Source organism: Solea solea, chromosome 20 (genome assembly GCF_958295425.1).
Source record: "Solea solea chromosome 20, fSolSol10.1, whole genome shotgun sequence".
Taxonomy (NCBI): Eukaryota; Metazoa; Chordata; class Actinopteri; order Pleuronectiformes; family Soleidae; genus Solea; species Solea solea.
The window spans coordinates 8,270,520-8,280,225 of NC_081153.1; the positions used below are offsets into that span (position 1 = coordinate 8,270,520).

The following is a 9,706-nucleotide window of genomic DNA, read 5'->3' on the forward strand; positions in this document are numbered from 1 at the left end:
ATTTAAAGCAAAAAAAGGTTTCACTCCAACTGATGGAATGTACCTCCATTTGCTGCATTTTGTCTTTATGATTGTTGAAAAATGCCATCTTGGAAATGGATCAACTGTGCATGACCCTCATTCGACCTTTAAATCAGTCACATTCTTCTCCTTAAGTGCAAAAAATAAATGTACACTCTCTAAAAACTGGTGTTAAACATTATATTTATATATTTTTTTCCAGTTTTCAGTGGATGGACTTTTTTGTTTTAAATGCACTTTAAATGCCTTTTTTTTTTTTTATTTCACTCAATTGCACAATATATTAAAAACAGGAACATGTGCAGTATTTTCCACATACAGTTCCATATGATAATAAGATTTGATTTGATCTGATTTCCACACAATTGAATTATTTTGCTTTATTATTGTTTGTGTAGTGTCACTTACTCCCTCTCAGCACCTTAGATTCCAAAAATGTCATATGCATATAAATCATATGCATTAACACAGACAATTATCAAAAAATAAATGAAAGTACATAAAAAATGTACTTGTTTTTATTCTTTTTTTTGTCTTCTGTTTTTCAACATTTATAGCGGCTTTCTTTCTTCCTTTATTATGTTGTATTTTTTTAGGGCCTCCTACAAAAACAAGTTCATACAGAACACCTCAATGTTGTTCCTAATAAAATAATTTTGACAAAATTATTAATGTTTTCAAAGACAATAAATCCGTAAAATCAAATCTCAAAACAACACAAAAGTGAGTGAGGTCAGTGCTGAAAAGGCTGATATAGAACATGGATTTTGAAATAAGATGAATAAAAATGTAAATATTGGTGTCATTACTCAATCTTTTTACAGTAAATGTATGGTGGATTGTTTCCCTCTGATTCTCCAGGTCAAACTCTGACTTGTCATGTTTGCCATGAGTGTGCATACATTGAGTTCCTGAGCCAATGACAAATATAAGGCATTTGAGGTATATATATTCACTTATAGATATAATGTGTTCAGGAAAATACAATCCTAGCAGTAAAAATGAAACAGAATTCATTTAAAATATATCATTTTGCTGTAATTATTATCTTTATTATTAAAGGTGGGGGTATTTATGTATTACACTGTATAGCAGTGATTCTCATGGACTGGGTTGGGACCCAAATATGGGTCACGGGAGATTTTTTGGGGTCCCCAAACAAATTTGCAGGATTTTCCCATCTTTTAATGTGAGAGATTTAAGATTTATGTGTATATGTTTTGGGTTTTTAAAAAAGAGAAAAAAAATGGGAATTGTATCTTGGGAACATAGTCATAGTATTTCTTGGGAAATATTATTATTCTAATTTTTAAAGTCTTACTGACATCAATGAAAACTAGTCAGGCTGATAATTACTGTATTTATCAAAATTCTAACCATATAGTTTTTTTTTATTGCTTCCCATTGATAACCATTTTTTGGTTGTCAGACTGTAGTCGGACTTGCACCAAAGGTTTCCTCCCAGGTCTTTGACCAGGAAGTAGACGACGTACAAACTGTAGTACTGTTGCTGGAAATTATGCGACGAGGGCATCTTTCAACAACAACATTACATTACATTACATTACATGTCATTTAGCAGACGCTTTTATCCAAAGCGACATACAATAAGTGCATTTAAACATTTGGGTACAAATAAGAGCTAGAAGTAAGTAAGAGCTTCAAGTAAGCCAAACTATGAAGTGCTAGTCATAAGTGCTATGTATTAGTTTTTTTGTTTTTTTGTTTTTTTTGTCGTCGTCGTCTTAGTCAAGGTAGAGTCGGAAGAGATGTGTTTTTAGTCGGCGGCGGAAGATGTGGAGGCTTTCCGCTGTCCGGATGTTGATGGGGAGCTCGTTCCACCATTTGGGAGCTAGGACAGTGAACAGTCGCAAGTTCCTCTGCGATCCTTTCAGTGAGGGGGCAGCGAGCCGGTTTGCCGATGCAGAGTGGAGTGGGCGGGCTGGGGTGTAGGTTTTGATCATGTCCTGGATGTAGGCTGGACCGGATCCGTTTGTAGCATGGAACGCAAGCACTAGAGTCTTGAAGCGGATGCGAGCAGCTACAGGAAGCCAGTGAAGGGAGCGGAGGAGCGGCAACCACCATCTTATAGAGTGATACAGCGCTACCTACGGCCGACTCGGAGTAGTCACGACATGTCCAACTGTCTGTCTTAGTCAGACTACGACCGTGCATATAGACATACTGAGGGTTAACCCATGTTTTTGTCTTTTGACTTGTTTTAGTTTTTGTTGGTTGTTTTTTTAAATGTATTATATTGCCACGTGTGAGCTGTATCTTTTATTGTTGTTTTAAAGTGATTTTGTTGGAAAAAAAACTTGACCCCTTTGTCTCCCTCATAAGAAGTCCCCTTCCTGACCAGGACACTGTGTTGAGCCTTCATTGCCTCCATGCATGTGTGTTTAGGTGACAGAGTCCAGTAAATGAACCCTGGTTTGGACGTGTTGTTCCTTTTCCATGAGTCGTTAATCACCATTTCGTCTCCCGGCGCCATCGCAGTCCCTTTAGTTACAATTTAAACAGTCATATCAGCTGCCGTGAGACACATATTTCCAAATATCCATGTTTTACTAAGTGTTCACCACATGCCTACAAAGCTCCAGTATGTAACTTCTGTGCGACCACTCTACCTCTGCGTTCCATTTGTTGTCAGAAGCTCGAAAATACTGAGGTCACAGGGCGTTCTATATCTGCAGCAACCGCACAACCCCCCCCCCCCCTCCAAGTTCAGGATCTATGGCTGTCACCACGAAAACACTGCTACTTTCATCGTTAATATAACTTACTACTTCCCAGTTCCGATGTAAATGGAATGCAGCATTAGTCCGTATTCAAACCGTTCTCCTTGGCTGTTTCTCAATACTCAAGTAAGCAAGTATGTACTTGCTTACTTGGGAAGTATATACTTGAGAAGTACGCTTGGAGTATATACTTGCCAAGTACGGGAGTACACAAGTATGTGGTTGTTTCTCAATACTCAAGTATGCAAATATGTATGTATTGTTCTGCTGTTTGAATGGTGGCTGGCGCCAAGTGCTGCAGCCTCATTACCGCCACCTACGGTGTTGATAAATGAGCATATGAAATAATTTTAATAAATGCATATACTGTATATGTTGTTATTATTTTTACATTTTAAATATTTAACTTCATTTATTAATTTATTTCTATTAAAATATACAATACAAATAATACAATGTGGAAAATAGATATATTACAGCATTGTAGAGTAGTATATATATATATGTATGTATGACATATATGTACGTGTACAAATATATACTACTCTACATACTATACTATACATATCTAATATTTACATATCATATTTAAATACAGATACAATGACCGTGCGACTTTAATAGAAATCTAACATTCAAAGTTAAAATAAATAAAACATTACTAATATACAAACTTTCAAACTGTCAGGTCAAAACGTTTCCATTAAAAACAAAATAACACGTCTACAACAAATCTATGGATCACACCAGCAATGTCTGAGCCAGCGGATCATTTCATGAAGACAGGCCGAGGTAACGCTGCTCTGTGCCGGGCGCAGTGAGCGCCGAGCGTCCGCAGAGGCGGAGCTGATCACCCCCGACAAACGTCGCTGCCAAACTATAAATACGTCATATCTTCATACACAAACCACATTTACGTTTGAATTCTAAATGACTCATTTCTCGCCTCAAATGATGTTAAAACTTTGTTCCGGGACACAGAAAAATATTAATTTCAGATTTATGTTTCTATTATCTGCTGCTATGCTCCGCCTAAATGTATTCTGGGATACATGGCCTTCCCAAGTACGCTTAAGTCACCTCCGATGCATACTTGGTAAAATGGGCGGAGCGAGAACACTTCCGGGTTTGAGAACCGTCCTCGCTGTTCGCTTACTTGAGAATTGGGACAGAACTTGGACTAAGGCTGATGACATTTTCACAAGTACTGTACGGGAGTACGCAAGTACGCACAAGTACGCACAAGTATGGATATTGAGAAACGGCCCTTGTGTTTCGGTATTTCACTACCTCACTCATTTTTCAGAGAACTAGGGTTAATTCCTCAACCTAATGTTTTCTTTTACCATCCATTTCACCCCATTTATGTTTCAGAGAACTGAAGTTAATTCCTTAACCTAAAGTTATTTTTAACATTCATTTCACCTCGTTCATGTTTCAGAGAACCAGGGTTAATTCCTTGACCTAAGGTTCTCTGCTGTCTTGCTGAATGTAAGTGACATTTGTTTATATTAAAAAAAACGTACGTTTTGATGCATTTGCCCTCATTAATTACCGATTGTGCTCTTTTTAGTCTGCTGCACCTTTACAGTGCGTCCAGATACAGATTCTCCTTTGTTTGCACTCCTAATAGCACAGATGAATGAATAAATGAATAAAACAAACAACACTTTTAAAGATGACCTTGTAAATTCCAGGAACGTGACAAAACAACCGATATATAAATATTTTTTTACTCCTTGTCTCAGTGATATGAAGCTCACACCCACAGCTCAGTACAATCAAGGCATTTGTCCACACGACAGAATAAACTTAAAATAGCTCATGACTTACAATCACTGCTTTCTGTGATATGTGATGGGGAAGTTTGCAGAAAGTTAGTGAGTCACATCAGAGAGTCAAAACAACACCCATCTGACTAGACAAATTATGTTTTGCAAACTCATCCAGCAACTCATCATTTTGCATCATGCTCACATACAATATGTTAAAAACTATCACAGAAGATGAGAATTAGACTTTTTCTTAGTATAAATATTATACTTAATATTATATTAAATATAATATTATATTATATACCTGTTACATAGTCATACTGGCCAAAGTCTTACTGACATCAATGAAAACTAGTCAGGCTGATAATTAATGTATTTATCAAACTTCTTATGAACCATATAGTTTTATTGCTTCCCACTGATAAGGACAGAGTTTAAGAGAGGCAATAGATTAGATTAGACTTTATTGTTCCCACACAGTGGAAATTCACTGTAGAAAAATATATTTTCGAGCAGAATTTTACTAAAATGACATTTTAGTAAAATAAAAAGTATTAATAATAAATACTAAATAAATTAAAAAAAAACTAAATAAAGTATTAGAAGACACACATTATGTGAAACGTTTTTAAAGAAAAAAATAATCACACACTACAAGTAAGTGTGTGTATTTTTCCCTTTGCTGAAAGTAGCTGTCATCAACAGGGTGTGTTTTTGGTTTCGAGTTGCTGAGAATCGGATGTTAACTATAACTTACCTGCACGGGCATTACTTGGAAGAAGGGCATGTTGAGGTTTACAGTTCAGGTAAGTAGCACGGACATGTGCACCAATCTGCTACTATTCAACTTGTATAACAGTTGCCATCCTGAAGTTGGTGTTTCAGACTTAAACCACAAATTAAATATCACAAATATCAGATAAATCAGATAAGATAATTTGCATTTTTTTGAGATTGTTTAATCCAGTGGTTCTCAAACTTTTTATACCAAGTACCACCTGAGAAAATACTGAGCTCTTGAAGTAACACCATTATTACCCACATTAAAATACAGTGGTGTAAATAGGTTGAGCAAAGTCAGCTCTGGACTTTTCACAGAAGGCAGATGTATTCTCTCATCATCATTCTCCACTTCCTCACATATACTTCACACACTGGTATAGTGAAATTAGATTAAGATGTCGTGAGAGACAAGGTGAATCTAATTATTATTATTTAACAAAATTTTTTGGCTAGTTATTACATTTTCTACGCACTCCGATCACATACCCTAGTTTATACAGTAGAACAGTATTTCTGCATATTTCCCACAGTTTGTGAACCATGGGGTTTCATAGATTTAACTCTGAAGCGGTAGTTGTTGTGATAAGTTATATGGTTGTTGTAAAATGCTGGCACAGAAGCACTGATCGCGTGAGCTGTGACAGTTATTAAAGTTATTGGGGAAAGCCCAGATAACATTAAAGGGGTTTAAGTGTTCTTCCCTGTCCAAGACAAAAGGCTTGGTCAGGGAGATGACCTTTTAACCTGGGGGGAGTTCCAACAGTCTGACTTTTATGAGGCAGAAAACATCAGATGGGCTGCAGAGATTTAAATGAATGGGTAGAAAATCACAATTTCATTTCACACTGTACACTAGTTGGGGCCACACGGTGGTGTAGTGGTTAGCACTCTCGCCTTGCAGCGAGAAGGCCCCGGTTGGAACAAAGGCCTTTCTGCATGGAGTTTGCATGTTCTCCCCATGTGTGTGTGGGTTCTCTCCGGGTTCTCCGGCTTCCTCCCACAGTCCAAAAACATGCAATGTGGGGATTAGGTAAATTGGACACTCTAAATTGACCATAGGAGTGAGTGTAAGAGTGAATGGTTGTTTGTCTCTATCTGTGTGTGGCCCTGCGATGGACTGGCAAATTGTCCAGGGTGTACTGAGATTGGCACAGCACCCCCCCACGACCCTCTGGTGGAGGATAAAGCGGTAGATGATGACTGACTGACTGTACACTAGTTCAAACAGAAGCAGTATTTACTGTATATTTATGTAATTATTTATGGTATATTGTATTTATTTTATCAATAAATTAAGGTCTATTATCTCAGTTGCATAATTAGGGACCGAGCACTCACCCAGTGGTGCGAGGACCTAATGTAATTGTAGGAATTATTAATATTTTTCTTAAACCGCAACAATCTCTAATTTGACCCCTAAACGAGTGTGAAAACGGACGAAAATTGCCACGCATATCAGAACTGGAGAAAATTTTTATTAATTAATGGAAATGTGAAAAACCAATGCAAAATGGCTCAGTAGCGCCCCCACAGGTCACATGCCAATGGAGCAGGCCGAAGGAGGTTGTCGCTCTCTGGGTGAAGCTGACAGAGAGGGACAAGGCACCGGTGACCTTCCCCCGCCGCCACCAGGACAGGCTGGTCCAAGGCTGCTTCAAGACCAGCAACCGGCACGCTCGCACACCAGGACTGCAGTGTGAAGTGGTAAGCAATAACTGCAGTAACTTCAACTTGTTGAAGCCATCGTGCTGGAGCTGTGCTGCATTCACACCCACGACACCAGGACGCTCGCCGGGGTCCGCATCAACCGCTGGGCTGGCGTCATGAGGGACTACAAGCAGATCCAGGACAACGTGGTCAACTGTCCTGCCCTCATGGCGTGCACCCGCGTCCAGCTGTATGATGTCAATCAGCGCACCCTGTCGATGTGGTAAGTCAATATGCTTTGGCTCGCAGCACTGATGTGTGTGTTGTGTGTGTGTTTGTTGTCATGATTAATATCTTTGTCATGATAAATCATGCATTGTTTCATGTCTGTTTTTTATTTCTTGTAAGGCACAATCAGGAGCAAGGCGATGACGAGGGACACCATCACCATAGCAGTTCCGGAGTCTGCTGCAGGACCCCCAACAGCCAGACCAGCCCCTTGAGCACCACCTGCCCGCGGATGCCTCGGGCCTGGCTGTCACAATCAGAGGGCCGCTGGCCCCGGAACTGTTTGACCTCATCGTCGACCACCAGAGTGCCACCACCTCCTCAGTGTCAGCCCCACCAGCAGAGACCACCACCTCCTCAGCTTCCGCCCCACCAGCAGACACCAACACCCCCTCCTCAGCTTCTACAACAGCCACGGCTCCAACCGTCGCTCCAGCCACCATCGCTGGAGCCATTCCCCACCACAGCCTGGAGGCGCCGGGTCCACGCTGAGCAGGAGCGTCGTGCCCAGGAGTTAGGGAACATCACAAAGCCCTACAGGAAGGTTCCCCAGTTTATGTGCAGACGCTGTGGCCAGCCAAAGACAAAGAAGTATGGCCACAGCAGCTACAAACGGGGGACCTTCTGTGCCCAGGCTGACGGGGGACTGTGGAGCAGTGGCTGTTGACAATGAAAGACAGAGAGCGTGAGGAGGCTGCCGCTGCCACCGCCGCTGCCACGGCCACCACCAACACCACCCCTAACCGCACCATCTTCCCAGTACCCTAAGTAATTTATATATAGTGTAAATATGTAAATATTAATTTGTAAATAAAAAAATGTAAATATGTGAAAATGTTAATACATCCTTGGTTTTGCAACAGATCCTTTCTTTGTGCTCATTTATATCTTATGCCTTTACGTCACTACTTTACTACTGCTGAAGTGGATAAATGACTTCAGTAAGCCTGAGGGTGTGTATTTAGTGTGTGTATTTAATCTGTGTGTACCAAGTGCATGCATCTTTTTCATTTCACATAGACTAAAAGAGTTCTATATTGTGGCACCCAGGGTCACGCTCTACAGATGGAGGAGAAGGATGCAGCAGGACAAGAGGGTGCTGGAGGAAGCGAAAGGGAAGCCCAATGGACTACAGTTTAAAGCTAGCTTTGCAGCTAAAACTGGCACTTTTACATAAATGTTGGATGGAAGGTCCGATCTTAACCAAACTTGTGGCGATCGATGATGGGACCTTGCTGAAGATGCCTATGCAAAAACTGTCAACTTTGTAAACATCGCCTCCTGGTGGTGGCAGAAAATAAACCAAAAAAAAGCTACTTTATGATTTTGGGAATAACTTTTACAGAGATTATCGTATCCAACTCAAAATTGGTAAAAACACTCCAAACACAAGGTAGATGATGCGCGCTCAACATGATGGCATATCGTTATATGATGTTGCCATGGTAATGCTGCAAAGTCGGATTATTGCGACAAAAAAACAAACTGCTACAACTTTGCGAATCCTGGTCCGATCTGAACCAAACTTGCTAGGATTGATGATAGTCTGGCCCTGAAGATGTCTATATGAAAATATTCACTTCCAAAAACAGCGCCCCCCGGTGACGGCAGACAATATGGCGTCTGGTATTTGAATAGACTTGTAGAGCTTTTGTGAGATCACCCTCAAACTTGGTGAGGTCACTGTGAACAAGTTGGGGAGCTTAAGTCATCAAACGTTTTTTTTAAATCTCGCATGGTGTTCGAGATAGGGGGCGCCAAAGTTCGAACCAAACTTGCTAGGATTGATGATAGTCCGGCCCTGAACACGTCTATATGAAAATATTCATTTTCAAATACAGCGCCCCTGGTGACAGCAGACAGAATTACCTTTATAGTTTTTGATTCTGCTCTAACAGGGATTGTTGTATCCAACTAAAACTTGGTATGTGGCACCCCAGACCCGTCCTGAACATGTCTGTATAAGGTCACCTCCCTACAGGAAGTGGAACGCCTGAAACAGGAAGTAAAATCTAACATTGTCCGATTGACACAAAACTAGATATGTGAGTTACGAGACCTTCCCTGAACACGTTTACGGAGACGCCGCCGACCGAACAGGAAGTCGGCCATTTTAAACAGGAAGTGCCCTCTTACTTTGCCATACGTTGTCCGATCTGCACGAAACTTCATATGGGAGTTAAGGGACTTTCCCTGAACACGTTTACGGACACGCCTTTGACCAAACTGGAAGTCGGCCATTTTAAACAGGAAGTGCCCTCTAACTTTGCTATACGTTGTCCGATCTGCACAAAACCTCCTATGTGACACTTTTTAAAAACAATAATAACAATTTTGCCTCGATGCAAAATGAGGAACGCTTCACGAATTTGCGTGTCATCCTTGCGCAGGGGCCATGCTAATCTTCTCTGTATCGTTCCAATTTTAGTATATGTGTTACCGAAGTAACAC

General features: G+C 40.4%; 1 non-coding gene across 1 annotated transcript; it reads right to left on the reverse strand.

The window, feature by feature from the left end:
• Positions 1-9,600: 9,600 nt before the first annotated feature.
• LOC131448014 (U6 spliceosomal RNA) lies at positions 9,601-9,706 on the reverse strand. Its single transcript, XR_009234144.1, has one exon. It is a non-coding gene; the product is annotated as a U6 spliceosomal RNA (small nuclear RNA).